Below are 27,867 nucleotides of genomic sequence, written 5' to 3'. Positions count from 1 at the left end.
AAGTCCAGCGGCGTATTGCTTTTTCAGGCATACATGTTCCAGTCCAGCGGCGTATTGCTTTTCTATTTTAATAAAAAAAAAACGCCGCTAAGTCCAGCGGCGTATTGCTTTTCGATTTTAATTTAAAAAAAAAACGCCGCCAGGTCCAGCGGCGTATTGCTTTTCGATTTTAATTTAAAAAAAAACGAAGCCAAGTCAAGCGGCGTATTGCTTTTCGATTTTAATTTAAAAAAAAACGCAGCCAAGTCCAGCGGCTTATTGCTTTTTCAGGCATACATGTTCAAGTCCAGCGGCGTATTGCTTTTCTATTTTAATTTAAAAAACAACGCCGCCAAGTCCAGCGACGTATTGCTCTTCGATTTTAATTTAAAAAAAAACGCCGCCAAGTCCAGCGGCGTATTGCTTTTCGATTTTAATTTAAAAAAAAACGCCGCCAAGTCCAGCGGCGTATTGCTTTTCGATTTTAATTTAAAAAAAAACGCCGCCAAGTTCAGCGGCGTATTGCTTTTCGATTTTAATTTAAAAAAAAAACGCCGCCAAGTCCAGCGGCGTATTGCTTTTTCAGGCATACATGTTCAAGTCCAGCGGCGTATTGCTTTTCGATTTTAATTTAAAAAAAAAAACGCCACCAAGTCCAGCGGCGTATTGTTTTTTCAGGCATACATGTTCAAGTCCAGCGGCGTATTGCTTTTCTATTTTAATAAAAAAAAAACGCCGCTAAGTCCAGCGGCGTATTGCTTTTCGATTTTAATTTAAAAAAAAACGCCGCCAAGTCCAGCGGCGTATTGCTTTTGGATTTTAATTTAAAAAAAAACGCCGCCAAGTCCAGCGGCGTATTGCTTTTTCAGGCATACATGTTCCAGTCCAGCGGCGTATTGCTTTTCTATTTTAATAAAAAAAAAACGCCGCTAAGTCCAGCGACGTATTGCTTTTCGATTTTAATTTAAAAAAAAAAACGCCGCCAGGTCCAGCGGCGTATTGCTTTTCGATTTTAATTTAAAAAAAAACGAAGCCAAGTCAAGCGGCGTATTGCTTTTCGATTTTAATTTAAAAAAAAACGCAGCCAAGTCCAGCGGCGTATTGCTTTTTCAGGCATACATGTTCAAGTCCAGCGGCGTATTGCTTTTCTATTTTAATTTAAAAAACAACGCCGCCAAGTCCAGCGACGTATTGCTCTTCGATTTTAATTTAAAAAAAAACGCCGCCAAGTCCAGCGGCGTATTGCTTTTCGATTTTAATTTAAAAAAAAACGCCGCCAAGTCCAGCGGCGTATTGCTTTTCGATTTTAATTTAAAAAAAAACGCCGCCAAGTTCAGCGGCGTATTGCTTTTCGATTTTAATTTAAAAAAAAACGCCGCCAAGTCCAGCGGCGTATTGCTTTTTCAGGCATACATGTTCAAGTCCAGCGGCGTATTGCTTTTCGATTTTAATTTAAAAAAAAACGCCGCCAAGTTCAGCGGCGTATTGCTTTTCGATTTTAATTTAAAAAAAAACGAAGCCAAGTCCAGCGGCGTATTGCTTTTCGATTTTAATTTAAAAAAAAAACGCCGCCAAGTCCAGCGGCTTATTGCTTTTTCAGGCATACATGTTCAAGTCCAGCGGCGTATTGCTTTTCTATTTTAATTTAAAAAACAACGCCGCCAAGTCCAGCGGCGTATTGCTCTTCGATTTTAATTTAAAAAAAAACGCCGCCAAGTCCAGCGGCGTATTGCTTTTTCAGGCATACATGTTCAAGTCCAGCGGCGTATTGCTTTTCGATTTTAATTTAAAAAAAAACGCCGCCAAGTCCAGCGGCGTATTGCTTTTCGATTTTAATTTAAAAAAAAACGCCGCCAAGTCCAGCGGCGTATTGCTTTTTCAGGCATACATGTTCAAGTCCAGCGGCGTATTGCTTTTCGATTTTAATTTAAAAAAAAACGCCGCCAAGTCCAGCGGCGTATTGCTTTTCGATTTTAATTTAAAAAAAAACGCCGCCAAGTCCAGCGGCGTATTGCTTTTTCAGGCATACATGTTCAAGTCCAGCGGCGTATTGCTTTTCTATTTTAATAAAAAAAAAACGCCGCTAAGTCCAGCGGCGTATTGCTTTTCGATTTTAATTTAAAAAAAAACGCCGCCAAGTCCAGCGGAGTATTGCTTTTCGATTTTAATTTAAAAAAAAAACGCCGCCAAGTCCAGCGGCGTATTGCTTTTCGATTTTAATTTAAAAAAAAACGCCGCCAAGTCCAGCGGCGTATTGCTTTTCGATTTTAATTTAAAAAAAAACGCCGCCAAGTCCAGCGGCGTATTGCTTTTCGATTTTAATTTAAAAAAAAACGCCGCCAAGTCCAGCGGAGTATTGCTTTTCGATTTTAATTTAAAAAAAAAAACGCCGCCAAGTCCAGCGGCGTATTGCTTTTCGATTTTAATTTAAAAAAAAACGCCGCCAAGTCCAGCGGCGTATTGCTTTTCGATTTTAATTTAAAAAAAAACGCCGCCAAGTCCAGCGGCGTATTGCTTTTCGATTTTAATTTAAAAAAAAAACGCCGCCAAGTCCAGCGGCGTATTGCTTTTCGATTTTAATTTAAAAAAAAACGCGGCCAAGTCCAGCGGCGTATTGCTTTTTCAGGCATACATGTTCAAGTCCAGCGGCGTATTGCTTTTCGAGTTTAATTTAAAAAAAAACGCCGCCAAGTCCAGCGGCGTATTGCTTTTCGATTTTAATTTAAAAAAAAACGCCGCCAAGTCCAGCGGCGTATTGCTTTTTCAGGCATACATGTTCAAGTCCAGCGGCGTATTGCTTTTCTATTTTAATAAAAAAAAAACGCCGCTAAGTCCAGCGGCGTATTGCTTTTCGATTTTAATTTAAAAAAAAACGCCGCCAAGTCCAGCGGAGTATTGCTTTTCGATTTTAATTTAAAAAAAAAACGCCGCCAAGTCCAGCGGCGTATTGCTTTTCGATTTTAATTTAAAAAAAAACGCCGCCAAGTCCAGCGGCGTATTGCTCTTCGATTTTAATTTAAAAAAAGACGCCGCAAAGTCCAGCGGCGTATTGCTTTTCGATTTTAATTTAAAAAAAAACGCCGCCAAGTCCAGCGGCGTATTGCTTTTCGATTTTAATTTAAAAAAAAACGCCGCCAAGTTCAGCGGCGTATTGCTTTTCGATTTTAATTTAAAAAAAAACGCCGCCAAGTCCAGCGGCGTATTGCTTTTTCAGGCATACATGTTCAAGTCCAGCGGCGTATTGCTTTTCGATTTTAATTTAAAAAAAAACGCCGCCAAGTCCAGCGGCGTATTGCTTTTCGATTTTAATTTAAAAAAAAACGCCGCCAAGTCCAGCGGCGTATTGCTTTTTCAGGCATACATGTTCAAGTCCAGCGGCGTATTGCTTTTCGATTTTAATTTAAAAAAAAACGCCGCCAAGTCCAGCGGCGTATTGCTTTTCGATTTTAATTTAAAAAAAAACGCCGCCAAGTCCAGCGGCGTATTGCTTTTTCAGGCATACATGTTCAAGTCCAGCGGCGTATTGCTTTTCTATTTTAATAAAAAAAAAACGCCGCCAAGTCCAGCGGCGTATTGCTTTTCGATTTTAATTTAAAAAAAAACGCCGCCAAGTCCAGCGGCGTATTGCTTTTCGATTTTAATTTAAAAAAAAAAACGCCGCCAAGTCCAGCGGCGTATTGCTTTTCGATTTTAATTTAAAAAAAAACGCCGCCAAGTCCAGCGGCGTATTGCTTTTCGATTTTAATTTAAAAAAAAACGCCGCCAAGTCCAGCGGCGTATTGCTTTTCGATTTTAATTTAAAAAAAAACGCCGCCAAGTCCAGCGGCGTATTGCTTTTCGATTTTAATTTAAAAAAAAACGCCGCCAAGTCCAGCGGCGTATTGCTTTTTCAGGCATACATGTTCAAGTCCAGCGGCGTATTGCTTTTCTATTTTAATAAAAAAAAAACGCCGCTAAGTCCAGCGGCGTATTGCTTTTCGATTTTAATTTAAAAAAAAACGCCGCCAAGTCCAGCGGCGTATTGCTTTTCGATTTTAATTTAAAAAAAAAACGCCACCAAGTCCAGCGGCGTATTGTTTTTTCAGGCATACATGTTCAAGTCCAGCGGCGTATTGCTTTTCTATTTTAATAAAAAAAAAACGCCGCTAAGTCCAGCGGCGTATTGCTTTTCGATTTTAATTTAAAAAAAAACGCCGCCAAGTCCAGCGGCGTATTGCTTTTGGATTTTAATTTAAAAAAAAACGCCGCCAAGTCCAGCGGCGTATTGCTTTTTCAGGCATACATGTTCCAGTCCAGCGGCGTATTGCTTTTCTATTTTAATAAAAAAAAAACGCCGCTAAGTCCAGCGGCGTATTGCTTTTCGATTTTAATTTAAAAAAAAAACGCCGCCAGGTCCAGCGGCGTATTGCTTTTCGATTTTAATTTAAAAAACAACGCCGCCAAGTACAGCGACGTATTGCTCTTCGATTTTAATTTAAAAAAAAACGCCGCCAAGTCCAGCGGCGTATTGCTTTTCGATTTTAATTTAAAAAAAAACGCCGCCAAGTCCAGCGGCGTATTGCTTTTCGATTTTAATTTAAAAAAAAACGCCGCCAAGTTCAGCGGCGTATTGCTTTTCGATTTTAATTTAAAAAAAAACGCCGCCAAGTCCAGCGGCGTATTGCTTTTTCAGGCATACATGTTCAAGTCCAGCGGCGTATTGCTTTTCGATTTTAATTTAAAAAAAAACGCCGCCAAGTTCAGCGGCGTATTGCTTTTCGATTTTAATTTAAAAAAAAACGAAGCCAAGTCCAGCGGCGTATTGCTTTTCGATTTTAATTTAAAAAAAAAACGCCGCCAAGTCCAGTGGCTTATTGCTTTTTCAGGCATACATGTTCAAGTCCAGCGGCGTATTGCTTTTCTATTTTAATTTAAAAAACAACGCCGCCAAGTCCAGCGGCGTATTGCTCTTCGATTTTAATTTAAAAAAAAACGCCGCCAAGTCCAGCTTCGTATTGCTTTTCGATTTTAATTTAAAAAACAACGCCGCCAAGTCCAGCGGCGTATTGCTCTTCGATTTTAATTTAAAAAAAAACGCCGCCAAGTCCAGCGGCGTATTGCTTTTCGATTTTAATTTAAAAAAAAACGCCGCCAAGTCCAGCGGCGTATTGCTTTTCGATTTTAATTTAAAAAAAAACGCCGCCAAGTTCAGCGGCGTATTGCTTTTCGATTTTAATTTAAAAAATAACGCCGCCAAGTCCAGCGGCGTATTGCTTTTTCAGGCATACATGTTCAAGTCCAGCGGCGTATTGCTTTTCGATTTTAATTTAAAAAAAAACGCCGCCAAGTCCAGCGGCGTATTGCTTTTCGATTTTAATTTAAAAAAAAACGCCGCCAAGTCCAGCGGCGTATTGCTTTTCGATTTTAATTTAAAAAAAAACGCCGCCAAGTCCAGCGGCGTATTGCTTTTTCAGGCATACATGTTCAAGTCCAGCGGCGTATTGCTTTTCTATTTTAATAAAAAAAAAACGCCGCTAAGTCCAGCGGCGTATTGCTTTTCGATTTTAATTTAAAAAAAAACGCCGCCAAGTCCAGCGGAGTATTGCTTTTCGATTTTAATTTAAAAAAAAAACGCCGCCAAGTCCAGCGGCGTATTGCTTTTCGATTTTAATTTAAAAAAAAACGCCGCCAAGTCCAGCGGCGTATTGCTTTTCGATTTTAATTTAAAAAAAAACGCCGCTAAGTCCAGCGGCGTATTGCTTTTCGATTTTAATTTAAAAAAAAACGCCGCCAAGTCCAGCGGAGTATTGCTTTTCGATTTTAATTTAAAAAAAAAAACGCCCCCAAGTCCAGCGGCGTATTGCTTTTCGATTTTAATTTAAAAAAAAACGCCGCCAAGTCCAGCGGCGTATTGCTTTTCGATTTTAATTTAAAAAAAAACGCCGCCAAGTCCAGCGGCGTATTGCTTTTCGATTTTAATTTAAAAAAAAAACGCCGCCAAGTCCAGCGGCGTATTGCTTTTCGATTTTAATTTAAAAAAAAACGCCGCCAAGTCCAGCGGCGTATTGCTTTTTCAGGCATACATGTTCAAGTCCAGCGGCGTATTGCTTTTCTATTTTAATAAAAAAAAAACGCCGCTAAGTCCAGCGGCGTATTGCTTTTCGATTTTAATTTAAAAAAAAACGCCGCCAAGTCCAGCGGAGTATTGCTTTTCGATTTTAATTTAAAAAAAAAAACGCCGCCAAGTCCAGCGGCGTATTGCTTTTCGATTTTAATTTAAAAAAAAACGCCGCCAAGTCCAGCGGCGTATTGCTTTTCGATTTTAATTTAAAAAAAAACGCCGCCAAGTCCAGCGGCGTATTGCTTTTCTATTTTAATAAAAAAAAAACGCCGCTAAGTCCAGCGGCGTATTGCTTTTCTATTTTAATTTAAAAAACAACGCCGCCAAGTCCAGCGGCGTATTGCTCTTCGATTTTAATTTAAAAAAAAACGCCGCCAAGTCCAGCGGCGTATTGCTTTTCGATTTTAATTTAAAAAAAAACGCCGCCAAGTCCAGCGGCGTATTGCTTTTCGATTTTAATTTAAAAAAAAACGCCGCCAAGTTCAGCGGCGTATTGCTTTTCGATTTTAATTTAAAAAAAAACGCCGCCAAGTCCAGCGGCGTATTGCTTTTTCAGGCATACATGTTCAAGTCCAGCGGCGTATTGCTTTTCGATTTTAATTTAAAAAAAAACGCCGCCAAGTCCAGCGGCGTATTGCTTTTCGATTTTAATTTAAAAAAAAACGCCGCCAAGTCCAGCGGCGTATTGCTTTTCGATTTTAATTTTAAAAAAAACGCCGCCAAGTCCAGCGGCGTATTGCTTTTCGATTTTAATTTAAAAAAAAACGCCGCCAAGTCCAGCGGCGTATTGCTTTTTCAGGCATACATGTTCAAGTCCAGCGGCGTATTGCTTTTCTATTTTAATAAAAAAAAAACGCCGCTAAGTCCAGCGGCGTATTGCTTTTCGATTTTAATTTAAAAAAAAACGCCGCCAAGTCCAGCGGAGTATTGCTTTTCGATTTTAATTTAAAAAAAAAAACGCCGCCAAGTCCAGCGGCGTATTGCTTTTCGATTTTAATTTAAAAAAAAACGCCGCCAAGTCCAGCGGCGTATTGCTTTTCGATTTTAATTTAAAAAAAAACGCCGCCAAGTCCAGCGGCGTATTGCTTTTCTATTTTAATAAAAAAAAAAACGCCGCTAAGTCCAGCGGCGTATTGCTTTTCTATTTTAATTTAAAAAACAACGCCGCCAAGTCCAGCGGCGTATTGCTCTTCGATTTTAATTTAAAAAAAAACGCCGCCAAGTCCAGCGGCGTATTGCTTTTCGATTTTAATTTAAAAAAAAACGCCGCCAAGTCCAGCGGCGTATTGCTTTTCGATTTTAATTTAAAAAAAAACGCCGCCAAGTTCAGCGGCGTATGGCTTTTCGATTTTAATTTAAAAAAAAACGCCGCCAAGTCCAGCGGCGTATTGCTTTTTCAGGCATACATGTTCAAGTCCAGCGGCGTATTGCTTTTCGATTTTAATTTAAAAAAAAACGCCGCCAAGTCCAGCGGCGTATTGCTTTTCGATTTTAATTTAAAAAAAAACGCCGCCAAGTCCAGCGGCGTATTGCTTTTTCAGGCATACATGTTCAAGTCCAGCGGCGTATTGCTTTTCGATTTTAATTTAAAAAAAAACGCCGCCAAGTCCAGCGGCGTATTGCTTTTCGATTTTAATTTAAAAAAAAACGCCGCAAAGTCCAGCGGCGTATTGCTTTTCGATTTTAATTTAAAAAAAAACGCCGCCAAGTCCAGCGGCGTATTGCTTTTTCAGGCAAACATGTTCAAGTCCAGCGGCGTATTGCTTTTCTATTTTAATAAAAAAAAAACGCCGCTAAGTCCAGCGGCGTATTGCTTTTCGATTTTAATTTAAAAAAAAACGCCGCCAAGTCCAGCGGAGTATTGCTTTTCGATTTTAATTTAAAAAAAAAAACGCCGCCAAGTCCAGCGGCGTATTGCTTTTCGATTTTAATTTAAAAAAAAAACGCCGCCAAGTCCAGCGGCGTATTGCTTTTCGATTTTAATTTAAAAAAAAACGCCGCCAAGTCCAGCGGCGTATTGCTTTTCGATTTTAATTTAAAAAAAAACGCCGCCAAGTCCAGCGGCGTATTGCTTTTCTATTTTAATAAAAAAAAAAAACGCCGCTAAGTCCAGCGGCGTATTGCTTTTCTATTTTAATTTAAAAAAAAACGCCGCCAAGTCCAGCGGCGTATTGCTCTTCGATTTTAATTTAAAAAAAAACGCCGCCAAGTCCAGCGGCGTATTGCTTTTCGATTTTAATTTAAAAAAAAACGCCGCCAAGTCCAGCGGCGTATTGCTTTTCGATTTTAATTTAAAAAAAAACGCCGCCAAGTTCAGCGGCGTATTGCTTTTCGATTTTAATTTAAAAAAAAACGCCGCCAAGTCCAGCGGCGTATTGCTTTTTCAGGCATACATGTTCAAGTCCAGCGGCGTATTGCTTTTCGATTTTAATTTAAAAAAAAACGCCGCCAAGTCCAGCGGCGTATTGCTTTTCGATTTTAATTTAAAAAAAAACGCCGCCAAGTCCAGCGGCGTATTGCTTTTCGATTTTAATTTTAAAAAAAACGCCGCCAAGTCCAGCGGCGTATTGCTTTTCGATTTTAATTTAAAAAAAAACGCCGCCAAGTCCAGCGGCGTATTGCTTTTTCAGGCATACATGTTCAAGTCCAGCGGCGTATTGCTTTTCTATTTTAATAAAAAAAAAACGCCGCTAAGTCCAGCGGCGTATTGCTTTTCGATTTTAATTTAAAAAAAAACGCCGCCAAGTCCAGCGGAGTATTGCTTTTCGATTTTAATTTAAAAAAAAAAACGCCGCCAAGTCCAGCGGCGTATTGCTTTTCGATTTTAATTTAAAAAAAAACGCCGCCAAGTCCAGCGGCGTATTGCTTTTCGATTTTAATTTAAAAAAAAACGCCGCCAAGTCCAGCGGCGTATTGCTTTTCTATTTTAATAAAAAAAAAACGCCGCTAAGTCCAGCGGCGTATTGCTTTTCTATTTTAATTTAAAAAACAACGCCGCCAAGTCCAGCGGCGTATTGCTCTTCGATTTTAATTTAAAAAAAAACGCCGCCAAGTCCAGCGGCGTATTGCTTTTCGATTTTAATTTAAAAAAAAACGCCGCCAAGTCCAGCGGCGTATTGCTTTTCGATTTTAATTTAAAAAAAAAACGCCGCCAAGTTCAGCGGCGTATGGCTTTTCGATTTTAATTTAAAAAAAAACGCCGCCAAGTCCAGCGGCGTATTGCTTTTTCAGGCATACATGTTCAAGTCCAGCGGCGTATTGCTTTTCGATTTTAATTTAAAAAAAAACGCCGCCAAGTCCAGCGGCGTATTGCTTTTCGATTTTAATTTAAAAAAAAACGCCGCCAAGTCCAGCGGCGTATTGCTTTTTCAGGCATACATGTTCAAGTCCAGCGGCGTATTGCTTTTCGATTTTAATTTAAAAAAAAACGCCGCCAAGTCCAGCGGCGTATTGCTTTTCGATTTTAATTTAAAAAAAAACGCCGCAAAGTCCAGCGGCGTATTGCTTTTCGATTTTAATTTAAAAAAAAACGCCGCCAAGTCCAGCGGCGTATTGCTTTTTCAGGCAAACATGTTCAAGTCCAGCGGCGTATTGCTTTTCTATTTTAATAAAAAAAAAACGCCGCTAAGTCCAGCGGCGTATTGCTTTTCGATTTTAATTTAAAAAAAAAAGCCGCCAAGTCCAGCGGAGTATTGCTTTTCGATTTTAATTTAAAAAAAAAAACGCCGCCAAGTCCAGCGGCGTATTGCTTTTCGATTTTAATTTAAAAAAAAACGCCGCCAAGTCCAGCGGCGTATTGCTTTTCGATTTTAATTTAAAAAAAAAACGCCGCCAAGTCCAGCGGCGTATTGCTTTTCGATTTTAATTTAAAAAAAAAACGCCGCCAAGTCCAGCGGCGTAATGCTTTTCGATTTTAATTTAAAAAAAAACGCCGCCAAGTCCAGCTGCGTATTGCTTTTCTATTTTAATAAAAAAAAAACGCCGCTAAGTCCAGCGGCGTATTGCTTTTCGATTTTAATTTAAAAAAAAACGCCGCCAAGTCCAGCGGAGTATTGCTTTTCGATTTTAATTTAAAAAAAAAAACGCCGCCAAGTCCAGCGGCGTATTGCTTTTCGATTTTAATTTAAAAAAAAACGCCGCCAAGTCCAGCGGCGTATTGCTTTTCGATTTTAATTTAAAAAAAAACGCCGCCAAGTCCAGCGGCGTATTGCTTTTCGATTTTAATTTAAAAAAAAACGCCGCCAAGTCCAGCGGAGTATTGCTTTTCGATTTTAATTTAAAAAAAAAATCGCCGCCAAGTCCAGCGGCGTATTGCTTTTCGATTTTAATTTAAAAAAAAACGCCGCCAAGTCCAGCGGCGTATTGCTTTTCGATTTTAATTTAAAAAAAAACGCCGCCAAGTCCAGCGGCGTATTGCTTTTTCAGGCATACATGTTCAAGTCCAGCGGCGTATTGCTTTTCTATTTTAATAAAAAAAAAACGCCGCTAAGTCCAGCGGCGTATTGCTTTTCGATTTTAATTTAAAAAAAAACGCCGCCAAGTCCAGCGGCGTATTGCTTTTTCAAGCATACATGTTCAAGTCCTGCGGCGTATTGCTTATCTATTTTAATAAAAAAAAAACGCCGCCAAGTCCAGCGGCGTATTGCTTTTCGATTTTAATTTAAAAAAAAACGCCGCCAAGTCCAGCGGCGTATTGCTTTTTCAGGCATACATGTTCAAGTCCAGCGGCGTATTGCTTTTCTATTTTAATAAAAAAAAAACGCCGCTAAGTCCAGCGGCGTATTGCTTTTCGATTTTAATTTAAAAAAAAACGCCGCCAAGTCCAGCGGCGTATTGCTTTTTCAAGCATACATGTTCAAGTCCTGCGGCGTATTGCTTTTCTATTTTAATAAAAAAAAAACGCCGCCAAGTCCAGCGGCGTATTGCTTTTCGATTTTAATTTAAAAAAAAACGCCGCCAAGTCCAGCGGCGTATTGCTTTTCTATTTTAATAAAAAAAAAACGCCGCTAAGTCCAGCGGCGTATTGCTTTTCGATTTTAATTTAAAAAAAAACGCCGCCAAGTCCAGCGGCGTATTGCTTTTCGTTTTTAATTTAAAAAAAAACGCCGCCATGTCCAGCGGCGTATTGCTTTTCGATTTTAATTTAAAAAAAAACGCCGCCAAGTCCAGCGGCGTATTGCTTTTTCAGGCATACATGTTCAAGTCCAGCGGCGTATTGCTTTTCTATTTTAATAAAAAAAAAACGCCGCTAAGTCCAGCGGCGTATTGCTTTTCGATTTTAATTAAAAAAAAACGCCGCCAAGTCCAGCGGAGTATTGCTTTTCGATTTTAATTTAAAAAAAAAAACGCCGCCAAGTCCAGCGGCGTATTGCTTTTCGATTTTAATTTAAAAAAAAAACGCCGCCAAGTCCAGCGGCGTATTGCTTTTCGATTTTAATTTAAAAAAAAACGCCGCCAAGTCCAGCGGCGTATTGCTTTTCGATTTTAATTTAAAAAAAAACGCCGCCAAGTCCAGCGGAGTATTGCTTTTCGATTTTAATTTAAAAAAAAAATCGCCGCCAAGTCCAGCGGCGTATTGCTTTTCGATTTTAATTTAAAAAAAAACGCCGCCAAGTCCAGCGGCGTATTGCTTTTCGATTTTAATTTAAAAAAAAACGCCGCCAAGTCCAGCGGCGTATTGCTTTTTCAGGCATACATGTTCAAGTCCAGCGGCGTATTGCTTTTCTATTTTAATAAAAAAAAAACGCCGCTAAGTCCAGCGGCGTATTGCTTTTCGATTTTAATTTAAAAAAAAACGCCGCCAAGTCCAGCGGCGTATTGCTTTTTCAAGCATACATGTTCAAGTCCTGCGGCGTATTGCTTATCTATTTTAATAAAAAAAAAACGCCGCCAAGTCCAGCGGCGTATTGCTTTTCGATTTTAATTTAAAAAAAAACGCCGCCAAGTCCAGCGGCGTATTGCTTTTTCAGGCATACATGTTCAAGTCCAGCGGCGTATTGCTTTTCTATTTTAATAAAAAAAAAACGCCGCTAAGTCCAGCGGCGTATTGCTTTTCGATTTTAATTTAAAAAAAAACGCCGCCAAGTCCAGCGGCGTATTGCTTTTTCAAGCATACATGTTCAAGTCCTGCGGCGTATTGCTTTTCTATTTTAATAAAAAAAAAACGCCGCCAAGTCCAGCGGCGTATTGCTTTTCGATTTTAATTTAAAAAAAAACGCCGCCAAGTCCAGCGGCGTATTGCTTTTCTATTTTAATAAAAAAAAAACGCCGCTAAGTCCAGCGGCGTATTGCTTTTCGATTTTAATTTAAAAAAAAACGCCGCCAAGTCCAGCGGCGTATTGCTTTTCGTTTTTAATTTAAAAAAAAACGCCGCCAAGTCCAGCGGCGTATTGCTTTTCGATTTTAATTTAAAAAAAAACGCCGCCAAGTCCAGCGGCGTATTGCTTTTTCAGGCATACATGTTCAAGTCCAGCGGCGTATTGCTTTTCTATTTTAATAAAAAAAAAACGCCGCTAAGTCCAGCGGCGTATTGCTTTTCGATTTTAATTTAAAAAAAAACGCCTCCAAGTCCAGCGGCGTATTGCTTTTCGTTTTTAATTTAAAAAAAAAAGCCGCCAAGTCCAGCGGCGTATTGCTTTTCGATTTTAATTTAAAAAAAAACGCCGCCAAGTCCAGCAGCGTATTGCTTTTCGACTTTAATTTAAAAAAAGACGCCGCAAAGTCCAGCGGCGTATTGCTTTTCGATTTCAATTTAAAAAAAAAACGCCGCCAAGTCCAGCGGCGTATTGCTTTTCGATTTTAATTTAAAAAAAAACGAAGCCAAGTCCAGCGGCGTATTGCTTTTCGATTTTAATTTAAAAAAAAACGCCGCCAAGTCCAGCGGCTTATTGCTTTTTCAGGCATACATGTTCAAGTCCAGCGGCGTATTGCTTTTCTATTTTAATAAAAAAAAAACGCCGCTAAGTCCAGCGGCGTATTGCTTTTCGATTTTAATTTAAAAAAAAACGCCGCCAAGTCCAGCGGAGTATTGCTTTTCGATATTAATTTAAAAAAAAAAACGCCGCCAAGTCCAGCGGCGTATTGCTTTTCGATTTTAATTTAAAAAAAAACGCCGCCAAGTCCAGCGGCGTATTGCTTTTCTATTTTAATAAAAAAAAAAACGCCGCTAAGTCCAGCGGCGTATTGCTTTTCGATTTTAATTTAAAAAAAAACGCCGCCAAGTCCAGCGGCGTATTGCTTTTCGTTTTTAATTTAAAAAAAAACGCCGCCAAGTCCAGCGGCGTATTGCTTTTCGATTTTAATTTAAAAAAAAACGCCGCCAAGTCCAGCGGCGTATTGCTTTTCGATTTTAATTTAAAAAAAAACGCCGCAAAGTCCAGCGGCGTATTGCTTTTCGATTTCAATTTAAAAAAAAAACGCCGCCAAGTCCAGCGGCGTATTGCTTTTCGATTTTAATTTAAAAAAAAACGAAGCCAAGTCCAGCGGCGTATTGCTTTTCGATTTTAATTTAAAAAAAAACGCCGCCAAGTCCAGCGGCTTATTGCTTTTTCTGGCATACATGTTCCAGTCCAGCGGCGTATTGCTTTTCTATTTTAATAAAAAAAAAACGCCGCTAAGTCCAGCGGCGTATTGCTTTTTCAGGCATACATGTTCAAGTCCAGCGGCGTATTGCTTTTCTATTTTAATAAAAAAAAAACGCCGCTAAGTCCAGCGGCGTATTGCTTTTCGATTTTAATTTAAAAAAAAACGCCGCCAAGTCCAGCGGCGTATTGCTTTTCGATTTTAATTTAAAAAAAAACGCCGCCAAGTCCAGCGGCGTATTGCTTTTTCAGGCATACATGTTCAAGTCCAGCGGCGTATTGCTTTTCTATTTTAATAAAAAAAAAACGCCGCTAAGTCCAGCGGCGTATTGCTTTTCGATTTTAATTTAAAAAAAAACGCCGCCAAGTCCAGCGGCGTATTGCTTTTCGATTTTAATTTAAAAAAAAACGCCGCCAAGTCCAGCGGAGTATTGCTTTTCGATTTTAATTTAAAAAAAAAAACGCCGCCAAGTCCAGCGGCGTATTGCTTTTCGATTTTAATTTAAAAAAAAACGCCGCCAAGTCCAGCGGCGTATTGCTTTTTCAGGCATACATGTTCAAGTCCAGCGGCGTATTTCTTTTCTATTTTAATAAAAAAAAAACGCCGCTAAGTCCAGCGGCGTATTGCTTTTCGATTTTAATTTAAAAAAAAACGCCGCCAAGTCCAGCGGCGTATTGCTTTTTCAAGCATACATGTTCAAGTCCTGCGGCGTATTGCTTTTCTATTTTAATAAAAAAAAAACGCCGCCAAGTCCAGCGGCGTATTGCTTTTCGATTTTAATTTAAAAAAAAACGCCGCCAAGTCCAGCGGCGTATTGCTTTTCTATTTTAATAAAAAAAAAACGCCGCTAAGTCCAGCGGCGTATTGCTTTTCGATTTTAATTTAAAAAAAAACGCCGCCAAGTCCAGCGGCGTATTGCTTTTATTTTTAATTTAAAAAAAAACGCCGCCAAGTCCAGCGGCGTATTGCTTTTCGATTTTAATTTAAAAAAAAACGCCGCCAAGTCCAGCGGCGTATTGCTTTTTCAGGCATACATGTTCAAGTCCAGCGGCGTATTGCTTTTCTATTTTAATAAAAAAAAAACGCCGCTAAGTCCAGCGGCGTATTGCTTTTCGATTTTAATTTAAAAAAAAACGCCTCCAAGTCCAGCGGCGTATTGCTTTTCGTTTTTAATTTAAAAAAAAAAGCCGCCAAGTCCAGCGGCGTATTGCTTTTCGATTTTAATTTAAAAAAAAACGCCGCCAAGTCCAGCGGCGTATTGCTTTTCGATTTTAATTTAAAAAAAGACGCCGCAAAGTCCAGCGGCGTATTGCTTTTCGATGTCAATTTAAAAAAAAAACGCCGCCAAGTCCAGCGGCGTATTGCTTTTCGTTTTTAATTTAAAAAAAAACGAAGCCAAGTCCAGCGGCGTATTGCTTTTCGATTTTAATTTAAAAAAAAACGCCGCCAAGTCCAGCGGCTTATTGCTTTTTCAGGCATACATGTTCAAGTCCAGCGGCGTATTGCTTTTCTATTTTAATAAAAAAAAAACGCCGCTAAGTCCAGCGGCGTATTGCTTTTCGATTTTAATTTAAAAAAAAACGCCGCCAAGTCCAGCGGAGTATTGCTTTTCGATATTAATTTAAAAAAAAAAACGCCGCCAAGTCCAGCGGCGTATTGCTTTTCGATTTTAATTTAAAAAAAAACGCCGCCAAGTCCAGCGGCGTATTGCTTTTCTATTTTAATAAAAAAAAAACGCCGCTAAGTCCAGCGGCGTATTGCTTTTCGATTTTAATTTAAAAAAAAACGCCGCCAAGTCCAGCGGCGTATTGCTTTTCGTTTTTAATTTAAAAAAAAACGCCGCCAAGTCCAGCGGCGTATTGCTTTTCGATTTTAATTTAAAAAAAAACGCCGCCAAGTCCAGCGGCGTATTGCTTTTCGATTTTAATTTAAAAAAAAACGCCGCAAAGTCCAGCGGCGTATTGCTTTTCGATTTCAATTTAAAAAAAAAAACGCCGCCAAGTCCAGCGGCGTATTGCTTTTCGATTTTAATTTAAAAAAAAACGAAGCCAAGTCCAGCGGCGTATTGCTTTTCGATTTTAATTTAAAAAAAAACGCCGCCAAGTCCAGCGGCTTATTGCTTTTTCTGGCATACATGTTCCAGTCCAGCGGCGTATTGCTTTTCTATTTTAATAAAAAAAAAACGCCGCTAAGTCCAGCGGCGTATTGCTTTTTCAGGCATACATGTTCAAGTCCAGCGGCGTATTGCTTTTCTATTTTAATAAAAAAAAAACGCCGCTAAGTCCAGCGGCGTATTGCTTTTCGATTTTAATTTAAAAAAAAACGCCGCCAAGTCCAGCGGCGTATTGCTTTTCGATTTTAATTTAAAAAAAAACGCCGCCAAGTCCAGCGGCGTATTGCTTTTTCAGGCATACATGTTCAAGTCCAGCGGCGTATTGCTTTTCTATTTTAATAAAAAAAAAACGCCGCTAAGTCCAGCGGCGTATTGCTTTTCGATTTTAATTTAAAAAAAAACGCCGCCAAGTCCAGCGGCGTATTGCTTTTTCAAGCATACATGTTCAAGTCCTGCGGCGTATTGCTTTTCTATTTTAATAAAAAAAAAACGCCGCCAAGTCCAGCGGCGTATTGCTTTTCGATTTTAATTTAAAAAAAAACGCCGCCAAGTCCAGCGGCGTATTGCTTTTCTATTTTAATAAAAAAAAAACGCCGCTAAGTCCAGCGGCGTATTGCTTTTCGATTTTAATTTAAAAAAAAACGCCGCCAAGTCCAGCGGCGTATTGCTTTTCGTTTTTAATTTAAAAAAAAACGCCGCCAAGTCCAGCGGCGTATTGCTTTTCGATTTTAATTTAAAAAAAAACGCCGCCAAGTCCAGCGGCGTATTGCTTTTTCAGGCATACATGTTCAAGTCCAGCGGCGTATTGCTTTTCTATTTTAATAAAAAAAAAACGCCGCTAAGTCCAGCGGCGTATTGCTTTTCGATTTTAATTTAAAAAAAAACGCCTCCAAGTCCAGCGGCGTATTGCTTTTCGTTTTTAATTTAAAAAAAAAAGCCGCCAAGTCCCGCGGCGTATTGCTTTTCGATTTTAATTTAAAAAAAAACGCCGCCAAGTCCAGCGGCGTATTGCTTTTCGATTTTAATTTAAAAAAAGACGCCGCAAAGTCCAGCGGCGTATTGCTTTTCGATTTCAATTTAAAAAAAAAACGCCGCCAAGTCCAGCGGCTTATTGCTTTTTCAGGCATACATGTTCAAGTCCAGCGGCGTAATGCTTTTCTATTTTAATAAAAAAAAAACGCCGCTAAGTCCAGCGGCGTATTGCTTTTCGATTTTAATTTAAAAAAAAACGCCGCCAAGTCCAGCGGAGTATTGCTTTTCGATATTAATTTAAAAAAAAAAACGCCGCCAAGTCCAGCGGCGTATTGCTTTTCGATTTTAATTTAAAAAAAAACGCCGCCAAGTCCAGCGGCGTATTGCTTTTCTATTTTAATAAAAAAAAAAACGCCGCTAAGTCCAGCGGCGTATTGCTTTTCGATTTTAATTTAAAAAAAAACGCCGCCAAGTCCAGCGGCGTATTGCTTTTCGTTTTTAATTTAAAAAAAAACGCCGCCAAGTCCAGCGGCGTATTGCTTTTCGATTTTCATTTAAAAAAAAACGCCGCCAAGTCCAGCGGCGTATTGCTTTTCGATTTTAATTTTAAAAAAAACGCCGCAAAGTCCAGCGGCGTATTGCTTTTCGATTTCAATTTAAAAAAAAAACGCCGCCAAGTCCAGCGGCGTATTGCTTTTCGATTTTAATTTAAAAAAAAACGAAGCCAAGTCCAGCGGCGTATTGCTTTTCGATTTTAATTTAAAAAAAAACGCCGCCAAGTCCAGCGGCTTATTGCTTTTTCTGGCATACATGTTCCAGTCCAGCGGCGTATTGCTTTTCTATTTTAATAAAAAAAAAACGCCGCTAAGTCCAGCGGCGTATTGCTTTTGTATTTTAATTTAAAAAAAAACGCCGCCAAGTCCAGCGGCGTATTGCTTTTCGATTTTAATTTAAAAAAAAACGCCGCCAAGTCCAGCGGCGTAATGCTTTTCGATTTTAATTTAAAAAAAAACGCCGCCAAGTCCAGCTGCGTATTGCTTTTCGATTTTAATTTAAAAAAAAACGAAGCCAAGTCCAGCGGCGTATTGCTTTTCGATTTTAATTTAAAAAAAAACGCCGCTAAGTCCAGCGGCGTATTGCTTTTCGATTTTAATTTAAAAAAAAACGCCGCCAAGTCCAGCGGCGTATTGTTTTTCTATTTTAATAAAAAAAAAACGCCGCTAAGTCCAGCGGCGTATTGCTTTTCGATTTTAATTTAAAAAAAAACGCCGCCAAGTCCAGCGGCGTATTGCTTTTCGTTTTTAATTTAAAAAAAAACGCCGCCAAGTCCAGCGGCGTATTGCTTTTCGATTTTAATTTAAAAAAAAACGCCGCCAAGTCCAGCGGCGTATTGCTTTTTCAGGCATACATGTTCAAGTCCAGCGGCGTATTGCTTTTCTATTTTAATAAAAAAAAAACGCCGCTAAGTCCAGCGGCGTATTGCTTTTCGATTTTAATTTAAAAAAAAACGCCTCCAAGTCCAGCGGCGTATTGCTTTTCGTTTTTAATTTAAAAAAAAACGCCGCCAAGTCCAGCGGCGTATTGCTTTTCGATTTTAATTTAAAAAAAAAACGCCGCCAAGTCCAGCGGCGTATTGCTTTTCGATTTTAATTTAAAAAAAAAACGCCGCCAAGTCCAGCGGCGTATTGCTTTTCGTTTTTAATTTAAAAAAAAACGCCGCCAAGTCCAGCGGCGTATTGCTTTTCGATTTTAATTTAAAAAAAAACGCCGCCAAGTCCAGCGGCGTATTGCTTTTCGATTTTAATTTTAAAAAAAACGCCGCAAAGTCCAGCGGCGTATTGCTTTTCGATTTCAATTTAAAAAAAAAACGCCGCCAAGTCCAGCGGCGTATTGCTTTTCGATTTTAATTTAAAAAAAAACGAAGCCAAGTCCAGCGGCGTATTGCTTTTCGATTTTAATTTAAAAAAAAACGCCGCCAAGTCCAGCGGCTTATTGCTTTTTCTGGCATACATGTTCCAGTCCAGCGGCGTATTGCTTTTCTATTTTAATAAAAAAAAAACGCCGCTAAGTCCAGCGGCGTATTGCTTTTGTATTTTAATTTAAAAAAAAACGCCGCCAAGTCCAGCGGCGTATTGCTTTTCGATTTTAATTTAAAAAAAAACGCCGCCAAGTCCAGCGGCGTAATGCTTTTCGATTTTAATTTAAAAAAAAACGCCGCCAAGTAAAGCTGCGTATTGCTTTTCGATTTTAATTTAAAAAAAAACGAAGCCAAGTCCAGCGGCGTATTGCTTTTCGATTTTAATTTAAAAAAAAACGCCGCTAAGTCCAGCGGCGTATTGCTTTTCGATTTTAATTTAAAAAAAAACGCCGCCAAGTCCAGCGGCTTATTGCTTTTTCTGGCATACATGTTCCAGTCCAGCGGCGTATTGCTTTTCTATTTTAATAAAAAAAAAACGCCGCTAAGTCCAGCGGCGTATTGCTTTTTCAGGCATACATGTTCAAGTCCAGCGGCGTATTGCTTTTCTATTTTAATAAAAAAAAAACGCCGCTAAGTCCAGCGGCGTATTGCTTTTCGATTTTAATTTAAAAAAAAACGCCGCCAAGTCCAGCGGCGTATTGCTTTTCGATTTTAATTTAAAAAAAAACGCCGCCAAGTCCAGCGGCGTATTGCTTTTTCAGGCATACATGTTCAAGTCCAGCGGCGTATTGCTTTTCTATTTTAATAAAAAAAAAACGCCGCTAAGTCCAGCGGCGTATTGCTTTTCGATTTTAATTTAAAAAAAAACGCCGCCAAGTCCAGCGGCGTATTGCTTTTTCAAGCATACATGTTCAAGTCCTGCGGCGTATTGCTTTTCTATTTTAATAAAAAAAAAACGCCGCCAAGTCCAGCGGCGTATTGCTTTTCGATTTTAATTTAAAAAAAAACGCCGCCAAGTCCAGCGGCGTATTGCTTTTCTATTTTAATAAAAAAAAAACGCCGCCAAGTCCAGCGGCGTATTGCTTTTCGATTTTAATTTAAAAAAAAACGCCGCCAAGTCCAGCGGCGTATTGCTTTTCGTTTTTAATTTAAAAAAAAACGCCGCCAAGTCCAGCGGCGTATTGCTTTTCGATTTTAATTTAAAAAAAAACGCCGCCAAGTCCAGCGGCGTATTGCTTTTTCAGGCATACATGTTCAAGTCCAGCGGCGTATTGCTTTTCTATTTTAATAAAAAAAAAACGCCGCTAAGTCCAGCGGCGTATTGCTTTTCGATTTTAATTTAAAAAAAAACGCCTCCAAGTCCAGCGGCGTATTGCTTTTCGTTTTTAATTTAAAAAAAAAAGCCGCCAAGTCCAGCGGCGTATTGCTTTTCGATTTTAATTTAAAAAAAAACGCCGCCAAGTCCAGCGGCGTATTGCTTTTCGATTTTAATTTAAAAAAAGACGCCGCAAAGTCCAGCGGCGTATTGCTTTTCGATTTCAATTTAAAAAAAAAACGCCGCCAAGTCCAGCGGCTTATTGCTTTTTCAGGCATACATGTTCAAGTCCAGCGGCGTAATGCTTTTCTATTTTAATAAAAAAAAAACGCCGCTAAGTCCAGCGGCGTATTGCTTTTCGATTTTAATTTAAAAAAAAACGCCGCCAAGTCCAGCGGAGTATTGCTTTTCGATATTAATTTAAAAAAAAAAACGCCGCCAAGTCCAGCGGCGTATTGCTTTTCGATTTTAATTTAAAAAAAAACGCCGCCAAGTCCAGCGGCGTATTGCTTTTCTATTTTAATAAAAAAAAAACGCCGCTAAGTCCAGCGGCGTATTGCTTTTCGATTTTAATTTAAAAAAAAAACGCCGCCAAGTCCAGCGGCGTATTGCTTTTCGTTTTTAATTTAAAAAAAAACGCCGCCAAGTCCAGCGGCGTATTGCTTTTCGATTTTCATTTAAAAAAAAACGCCGCCAAGTCCAGCGGCGTATTGCTTTTCGATTTTAATTTTAAAAAAAACGCCGCAAAGTCCAGCGGCGTATTGCTTTTCGATTTCAATTTAAAAAAAAAACGCCGCCAAGTCCAGCGGCGTATTGCTTTTCGATTTTAATTTAAAAAAAAACGAAGCCAAGTCCAGCGGCGTATTGCTTTTCGATTTTAATTTAAAAAAAAACGCCGCCAAGTCCAGCGGCTTATTGCTTTTTCTGGCATACATGTTCCAGTCCAGCGGCGTATTGCTTTTCTATTTTAATAAAAAAAAAACGCCGCTAAGTCCAGCGGCGTATTGCTTTTGTATTTTAATTTAAAAAAAAACGCCGCCAAGTCCAGCGGCGTATTGCTTTTCGATTTTAATTTAAAAAAAAACGCCGCCAAGTCCAGCGGCGTAATGCTTTTCGATTTTAATTTAAAAAAAAACGCCGCCAAGTCCAGCTGCGTATTGCTTTTCGATTTTAATTTAAAAAAAAACGAAGCCAAGTCCAGCGGCGTATTGCTTTTCGATTTTAATTTAAAAAAAAACGCCGCTAAGTCCAGCGGCGTATTGCTTTTCGATTTTAATTTAAAAAAAAACGCCGCCAAGTCCAGCGGCGTATTGTTTTTCTATTTTAATAAAAAAAAAACGCCGCTAAGTCCAGCGGCGTATTGCTTTTCGATTTTAATTTAAAAAAAAACGCCGCCAAGTCCAGCGGCGTATTGCTTTTCGTTTTTAATTTAAAAAAAAACGCCGCCAAGTCCAGCGGCGTATTGCTTTTCGATTTTAATTTAAAAAAAAAACGCCGCCAAGTCCAGCGGCGTATTGCTTTTTCAGGCATACATGTTCAAGTCCAGCGGCGTATTGCTTTTCTATTTTAATAAAAAAAAAACGCCGCTAAGTCCAGCGGCGTATTGCTTTTCGATTTTAATTTAAAAAAAAACGCCTCCAAGTCCAGCGGCGTATTGCTTTTCGTTTTTAATTTAAAAAAAAACGCCGCCAAGTCCAGCGGCGTATTGCTTTTCGATTTTAATTTAAAAAAAAACGCCGCCAAGTCCAGCGGCGTATTGCTTTTCGATTTTAATTTAAAAAAAAACGCCGCCAAGTCCAGCGGCGTATTGCTTTTCGTTTTTAATTTAAAAAAAAACGCCGCCAAGTCCAGCGGCGTATTGCTTTTCGATTTTAATTTAAAAAAAAACGCCGCCAAGTCCAGCGGCGTATTGCTTTTCGATTTTAATTTTAAAAAAAACGCCGCAAAGTCCAGCGGCGTATTGCTTTTCGATTTCAATTTAAAAAAAAAACGCCGCCAAGTCCAGCGGCGTATTGCTTTTCGATTTTAATTTAAAAAAAAACGAAGCCAAGTCCAGCGGCGTATTGCTTTTCGATTTTAATTTAAAAAAAAAACGCCGCCAAGTCCAGCGGCTTATTGCTTTTTCTGGCATACATGTTCCAGTCCAGCGGCGTATTGCTTTTCTATTTTAATAAAAAAAAAACGCCGCTAAGTCCAGCGGCGTATTGCTTTTGTATTTTAATTTAAAAAAAAACGCCGCCAAGTCCAGCGGCGTATTGCTTTTCGATTTTAATTTAAAAAAAAACGCCGCCAAGTCCAGCGGCGTAATGCTTTTCGATTTTAATTTAAAAAAAAACGCCGCCAAGTCCAGCTGCGTATTGCTTTTCGATTTTAATTTAAAAAAAAACGAAGCCAAGTCCAGCGGCGTATTGCTTTTCGATTTTAATTTAAAAAAAAACGCCGCTAAGTCCAGCGGCGTATTGCTTTTCGATTTTAATTTAAAAAAAAAACGCCGCCAAGTCCAGCGGCGTATTGTTTTTCTATTTTAATAAAAAAAAAACGCCGCTAAGTCCAGCGGCGTATTGCTTTTCGATTTTAATTTAAAAAAAAACGCCGCCATGTCCAGCGGCGTATTGCTTTTCGTTTTTAATTTAAAAAAAAACGCCGCCAAGTCCAGCGGCGTATTGCTTTTCGATTTTAATTTAAAAAAAAACGCCGCCAAGTCCAGCGGCGTATTGCTTTTTCAGGCATACATGTTCAAGTCCAGCGGCGTATTGCTTTTCTATTTTAATAAAAAAAAAACGCCGCTAAGTCCAGCGGCGTATTGCTTTTCGATTTTAATTTAAAAAAAAACGCCTCCAAGTCCAGCGGCGTATTGCTTTTCGTTTTTAATTTAAAAAAAAAACGCCGCCAAGTCCAGCGGCGTATTGCTTTTCGATTTTAATTTAAAAAAAAACGCCGCCAAGTCCAGCGGCGTATTGCTTTTCGATTTTAATTTAAAAAAAAACGCCGCAAAGTCCAGCGGCGTATTGCTTTTCGATTTCAATTTAAAAAAAAAAACGCCGCCAAGTCCAGCGGCGTATTGCTTTTCGATTTTAATTTAAAAAAAAACGAAGCCAAGTCCAGCGGCGTATTGCTTTTCGATTTTAATTTAAAAAAAAACGCCGCCAAGTCCAGCGGCTTATTGCTTTTTCTGGCATACATGTTCCAGTCCAGCGGCGTATTGCTTTTCTATTTTAATAAAAAAAAAAACGCCGCTAAGTCCAGCGGCGTATTGCTTTTGTATTTTAATTTAAAAAAAAACGCCGCCAAGTCCAGCGGCGTATTGCTTTTCGATTTTAATTTAAAAAAAAACGCCGCCAAGTCCAGCGGCGTATTGCTTTTCGATTTTAATTTAAAAAAAAACGCCGCCAAGTCCAGCGGCGTATTGCTTTTTCAGGCATACATGTTCAAGTCCAGCGGCGTATTGCTTTTCTATTTTAATAAAAAAAAAAACGCCGCTAAGTCCAGCGGCGTATTGCTTTTCGATTTTAATTTAAAAAAAAACGCCGCCAAGTCCAGCAGCGTATTGCTTTTCGATTTTAATTTAAAAAAAAAACGCCGCCAAGTCCAGCGGCGTATTGCTTTTCGATTTTAATTTAAAAAAAAACGAAGCCAAGTCCAGCGGCGTATTGCTTTTCGATTTTAATTTAAAAAAAAACGCCGCCAAGTCCAGCGGCGTATTGCTTTTCGATTTTAATTTAAAAAAAAACGCCGCCAAGTCCAGCGGCGTATTGCTTTTCGATTTTAATTTAAAAAAAAACGCCGCCAAGTCCAGGGGCGTATTGCTTTTTCAGGCAAACATGTTCAAGTCCAGCGGTGTATTGCTTTTCTATTTTAATAAAAAAAAAACGCCGCTAAGTCCAGCGGCGTATTGCTTTTCGATTTTAATTTAAAAAAAAAAGCCGCCAAGTCCAGCGGAGTATTGCTTTTCGATTTTAATTTAAAAAAAAAAACGCCGCCAAGTCCAGCGGCGTATTGCTTTTCGATTTTAATTTAAAAAAAAACGCCGCCAAGTCCAGCGGAGTATTGCTTTTCGATTTTAATTTAAAAAAAAAAACGCCGCCAAGTCCAGCGGCGTATTGCTTTTCGATTTTAATTTAAAAAAAAACGCCGCCAAGTCCAGCGGCGTATTGCTTTTCTATTTTAATAAAAAAAAAAACGCCGCTAAGTCCAGCGGCGTATTGCTTTTCGATTTTAATTTAAAAAAAAACGCCGCCAAGTCCAGCGGCGTATTGCTTTTCGTTTTTAATTTAAAAAAAAACGCCGCCAAGTCCAGCGGCGTATTGCTTTTCGATTTTAATTTAAAAAAAAACGCCGCCAAGTCCAGCGGAGTATTGCTTTTCGATTTTAATTTAAAAAAAAAAACGCCGCCAAGTCCAGCGGCGTATTGCTTTTCGATTTTAATTTAAAAAAAAACGCCGCCAAGTCCAGCGGCGTATTGCTTTTCGATTTTAATTTAAAAAAAAAACGCCGCCAAGTCCAGCGGCGTATTGCTTTTCGATTTTAATTTAAAAAAAAACGCCGCCAAGTCCAGCGGAGTATTGCTTTTCGATTTTAATTTAAAAAAAAAAACGCCGCCAAGTCCAGCGGCGTATTGCTTTTCGATTTTAATTTAAAAAAAAACGCCGCCAAGTCCAGCGGCGTATTGCTTTTCGATTTTAATTTAAAAAAAAACGCCGCCAAGTCCAGCGGCGTATTGCTTTTCGATTTTAATTTAAAAAAAAACGCCGCCAAGTCCAGGGGCGTATTGCTTTTTCAGGCAAACATGTTCAAGTCCAGCGGTGTATTGCTTTTCTATTTTAATAAAAAAAAAACGCCGCTAAGTCCAGCGGCGTATTGCTTTTCGATTTTAATTTAAAAAAAAAAGCCGCCAAGTCCAGCGGAGTATTGCTTTTCGATTTTAATTTAAAAAAAAAAACGCCGCCAAGTCCAGCGGCGTATTGCTTTTCGATTTTAATTTAAAAAAAAACGCCGCCAAGTCCAGCGGAGTATTGCTTTTCGATTTTAATTTAAAAAAAAAAACGCCGCCAAGTCCAGCGGCGTATTGCTTTTCGATTTTAATTTAAAAAAAAACGCCGCCAAGTCCAGCGGCGTATTGCTTTTCTATTTTAATAAAAAAAAAAACGCCGCTAAGTCCAGCGGCGTATTGCTTTTCGATTTTAATTTAAAAAAAAACGCCGCCAAGTCCAGCGGCGTATTGCTTTTCGTTTTTAATTTAAAAAAAAACGCCGCCAAGTCCAGCGGCGTATTGCTTTTCGATTTTAATTTAAAAAAAAACGCCGCCAAGTCCAGCGGAGTATTGCTTTTCGATTTTAATTTAAAAAAAAAAACGCCGCCAAGTCCAGCGGCGTATTGCTTTTCGATTTTAATTTAAAAAAAAACGCCGCCAAGTCCAGCGGCGTATTGCTTTTCGATTTTAATTTAAAAAAAAAACGCCGCCAAGTCCAGCGGCGTATTGCTTTTCGATTTTAATTTAAAAAAAAACGCCGCCAAGTCCAGCGGAGTATTGCTTTTCGATTTTAATTTAAAAAAAAAAACGCCGCCAAGTCCAGCGGCGTATTGCTTTTCGATTTTAATTTAAAAAAAAAACGCCGCCAAGTCCAGCGGCGTATTGCTTTTCGATTTTAATTTAAAAAAAAACGCCGCCAAGTCCAGCGGCGTATTGCTTTTCGATTTTAATTTAAAAAAAAACGCCGCCAAGTCCAGCGGCGTATTGCTTTTTCAGGCATACATGTTCAAGTCCAGCGGCGTATTGCTTTTCTATTTTAATAAAAAAAAAACGCCGCTAAGTCCAGCGGCGTATTGCTTTTCGATTTTAATTTAAAAAAAAACGCCGCCAAGTCCAGCGGAGTATTGCTTTTCGATATTAATTTAAAAAAAAAAACGCCGCCAAGTCCAGCGGCGTATTGCTTTTCGATTTTAATTTAAAAAAAAACGCCGCCAAGTCCAGCGGCGTATTGCTTTTCGATTTTAATTTAAAAAAAAACGCCGCCAAGTCCAGCGGCGTATTGCTTTTCTATTTTAATAAAAAAAAAACGCCGCTAAGTCCAGCGGCGTATTGCTTTTCGATTTTAATTTAAAAAAAAACGCCGCCAAGTCCAGCGGCGTATTGCTTTCCTTTTTTAATTTAAAAAAAAACGCCGCCAAGTCCAGCGGCGTATTGCTTTTCGATTTTAATTTAAAAAAAAACGCCGCCAAGTCCAGCGGCGTATTGCTTTTCGATTTTAATTTAAAAAAAAACGCCGCAAAGTCCAGCGGCGTATTGCTTTTCGATTTTAATTTAAAAAAAAACGCCGCTAAGTCCAGCGGCGTATTGCTTTTCGATTTTAATTTAACAAAAAACGCCGCCAAGTCCAGCGGCGTATTGCTTTTCGTTTTTAATTTAAAAAAAAACGCCGCCAAGTCCAGCGGCGTATTGCTTTTCGATTTTAATTTAAAAAAAAACGCCGCCAAGTCCAGCGGCGTATTGCTTTTCGATTTTAATTTTAAAAAAAACGCCGCAAAGTCCAGCGGCGTATTGCTTTTCGATTTCAATTTAAAAAAAAAAACGCCGCCAAGTCCAGCGGCGTATTGCTTTTCGATTTTAATTTAAAAAAAAACGAAGCCAAGTCCAGCGGCGTATTGCTTTTCGATTTCAATTTAAAAAAAAAACGCCGCCAAGTCCAGCGGCGTATTGCTTTTCGATTTTAATTTAAAAAAAAACGAAGCCAAGTCCAGCGGCGTATTGCTTTTCGATTTTAATTTAAAAAAAAACGCCGCCAAGTCCAGCGGCGTATTGCTTTTCGATTTTAATTTAAAAAAAAACGCCGCCAAGTCCAGCGGAGTATTGCTTTTCGATTTTAATTTAAAAAAAAAAACGCCGCCAAGTCCAGCGGCGTATTGCTTTTCGATTTTAATTTAAAAAAAAACGCCGCCAAGTCCAGCGGCGTATTGCTTTTCGATTTTAATTTAAAAAAAAACGCCGCCAAGTCCAGCGGCGTATTGCTTTTCGATTTTAATTTAAAAAAAAACGCCGCCAAGTCCAGCGGCGTATTGCTTTTCGATTTTAATTTAAAAAAAAACGCCGCCAAGTCCAGCGGCGTATTGCTTTTTCAGGCATACATGTTCAAGTCCAGCGGCGTATTGCTTTTCTATTTTAATAAAAAAAAAACGCCGCTAAGTCCAGCGGCGTATTGCTTTTCGATTTTAATTTAAAAAAAAACGCCGCCAAGTCCAGCGGAGTATTGCTTTTCGATTTTAATTTAAAAAAAAACGCCGCCAAGTCCAGCGGCGTATTGCTTTTCGATTTTAATTTAAAAAAAAACGCCGCCAAGTTCAGCGGCGTATTGCTTTTCGATTTTAATTTAAAAAAAAACGCCGCCAAGTCCAGCGGCGTATTGCTTTTTCAGGCATACATGTTCAAGTCCAGCGGCGTATTGCTTTTCTATTTTAATAAAAAAAAAACGCCGCTAAGTCCAGCGGCGTATTGCTTTTCGATTTTAATTTAAAAAAAAACGCCGCCAAGTCCAGCGGAGTATTGCTTTTCGATATTAATTTAAAAAAAAAAACGCCGCCAAGTCCAGCGGCGTATTGCTTTTCGATTTTAATTTAAAAAAAAACGCCGCCAAGTCCAGCGGCGTATTGCTTTTCGATTTTAATTTAAAAAAAAACGCCGCCAAGTCCAGCGGCGTATTGCTTTTCTTTTTTAATAAAAAAAAAACGCCGCTAAGTCCAGCGGCGTATTGCTTTTCGATTTTAATTTAAAAAAAAACGCCGCCAAGTCCAGCGGCGTATTGCTTTCCTTTTTTAATTTAAAAAAAAACGCCGCCAAGTCCAGCGGCGTATTGCTTTTCGATTTTAATTTAAAAAAAAAACGCCGCCAAGTCCAG

Source organism: Bombus pascuorum, unplaced genomic scaffold (genome assembly GCF_905332965.1).
Source record: "Bombus pascuorum unplaced genomic scaffold, iyBomPasc1.1, whole genome shotgun sequence".
Taxonomy (NCBI): domain Eukaryota; kingdom Metazoa; phylum Arthropoda; class Insecta; order Hymenoptera; family Apidae; genus Bombus; species Bombus pascuorum.
This window is presented reverse-complemented; position numbering follows the sequence as displayed.